Here is a 2,587-nt window from a genome sequence, read left to right on the forward strand (position 1 = left end):
CTACTTCTCCACACATTCGGTACCTGTTTCTTTCTCTAATCCTTTCCAGAGTTCTGATACTGTTCTCACATTTTTCATATTCTCAGATAATTGTGGTATCGCTGCTGCCATCATATGACATTTTATTAACTTGTGGCTATCATTTCGAGTGAAGTGTAAATATTTGGCATAGAAGTTGTAAAGTATCTGTCTGTCTGCAGGTTCCAGATCATTTTCTAGCAGTTCCTGGTAAATTTGACCATCGACTCTGCGTGTATGTTTGCAAGAGATGTTTTTATTTTAAGTGAAAAATGAGGGTAAAGAGAGGTCACCTTTTTATGGAGACTGATTGCTCTGTCTATCATGCTTTTCTGCAGGAGACTGTCCTTGTGTAAAAAAATCATCCATTTGTAGCAGACTGCAGCACACCACTTCAGATAATATTCATCTGGATGTCTTTCGAGAGCCTCCTCTGCCAAATCAATAGCCTCATCCATAGATATATAGGTTATGTACAGCCTTAGTAATGGTTTTATGCTGCTGTAGCTTACAGGCTTTCGCAGAACCCTTTTGGCCAACTCACGTGTTCCAAAAAGTACATCTTCAACTTTTCTTCCTTTTTTTGCACATTCCTCAAGGTACAGATGTCACTCGATTCATTTGTCTGCTTTATCGCCGCATTACCACGGTGCTGCCGCTGCAGTAAAAGAGGTGGCTGCACTAGATAACTGTAGACACTAGGTGGCAGCAGAGTGCTTGAATCCTGCTGGCAGCATTTTAGGATAATACCATAGACTGTAAAAAAAATAATGGATGTAGCCCATGGATATAATATAAGAGCTGGAGACCGGACTAAAAATGGTGCCCATTCAGTCCTATAGGAATTGCTCGGCTGGTGCATACGCCAAAAAAAGTTTCTAGCTTCTGATTTTGCTTCTGTGTTGTGCGGTCCACTGAATATGCATAATAGTGTTTCCCCCGCTGGCCCTGCCAGCGAGTTCACACTCAGCCCATAGACTTTACATTGTGATGACGTCACAGATTTTTAAATCGCTTTTCTCGGTTTGTTTGACAAGTTTGACAAATATAAAACCTCTGTGGATCAAAAGTTCATCATAGAAAGAGTCATAATTGACTTTGTTTGCAGTTCGAGGTGTCCTGTCAACAATTTTACAGACGTCTCTTTTACAGTGGTAGTCTATGGGGTACATTTTTTTGGAACCACAGGGGGATTTTTTCCGCTGTAATACCGCGAGTGACCACTGGGAAAAATTGGCTGCAAGGCTGAGCAGCGATGCCCTATCCATCTCTTATAATACATCCATAATGTGGCCTCATAGTTTGTGGACTCAAGTTGGCCATTTTGACCATCGCCATCTTGGAGTTTTGGAGCTATAAGTGATGAGGAGTGATTATATTTAGACAAGAAGGTGGAACTGACCCTAATGCTAACTGCTAGCTTGGTTAGCATGGTGGATTTAGAGTCTATGGTTAACTGTGATAATGCTAATGCCAATATTAAATTTTGCAAGTGAAAAACAGGCTTAAAATCATTAAAACAGAATGTACTGAAGAAGAACTGAAGAAGAAACTAGCAATTGAGATCATAAACTCTTTAGGAAAATGTATAATGAGAGGAACATTTTCAGCTGTGTATATGATCACATTTTACTAGTATGTGTGAAAGCTTTTCAGTAGTTTTTATGAGAGCATTTCAGTTGTGTATGTAAGCATTTTTCAGTTTTTGTGAGAGTGTTTCAGCTGTGTATGTAAAAGCATTTCACTTGTATGTGTGTGTGGTTTTCAGTATAGTATGTGAATGATTTTGGTTTCATATACATAAGTGAGAGGAAAAGTACATGTATATGCATGGTAATTCTGAATAACGTCCCTAACGGCCCCTCATAGAATAATGTCTGTAACGGCCCCTCACACCTGACTCCTACAGTTGGCTTGGAAAGCTCTCTGCAACAACAAAAAGACCTGTATCATCCCCCGTCACCTGTAGCTGGTACAGTGATAGGCCACTAAAACAACAAACTATTTATCACTGTGTTGGTAACAGGGCTACCAAGATCACGTCAAAAAAGACCTTCCGTTAGTAACCTTCTCACAGGTGTATGCAGGAATAAAAGTCAATAACTTCATGGTCACAACAAATTGGAAATGTTGAATGAAAAAATCAAAGATAACAAATCATGTTTTATTTTTAAGATCAGAACAAAATCAAAACAGCAACAGCTGTTATTTGTTTTCTGAAATTTGGATTTATAAATGAATAATGAAATAACAGGTCATTGTTCTCTGATTTTGGATTCTAAATCGGACATAAAATGATTGAATGATATACAGGTACTGTTAGAAATCATTTGGATCACTTGACACAGTTGTGATGGGCCTATCATTGAGAATTGCTTCGACCTAACATAGAGCTGACTGTAGCATGTGATCATCCATAGTTTGCCACTTCAGAACTGAAGAAAATATCTTTTTCACAAGCCTGATGTTTCCCACACTCCTCCAAAGTGGGCTCCAAATGGGGGATTTAACAATCATTTGACTCGATTGGTCAGCAGTGCATCCTGAATCATTTGGTGAAGTAGCTGGC

General features: G+C 39.1%; 1 pseudogene; it reads right to left on the bottom strand.

Moving 5' to 3' along the window:
* Positions 1 to 626, bottom strand: LOC121900613 (annotated as a pseudogene).
* Between the last annotated feature and the right edge of the window lie 1,961 nt (positions 627 to 2,587).

This window comes from Thunnus maccoyii, chromosome 7, assembly GCF_910596095.1.
Source record: "Thunnus maccoyii chromosome 7, fThuMac1.1, whole genome shotgun sequence".
NCBI lineage: Eukaryota > Metazoa > Chordata > Actinopteri > Scombriformes > Scombridae > Thunnus > Thunnus maccoyii.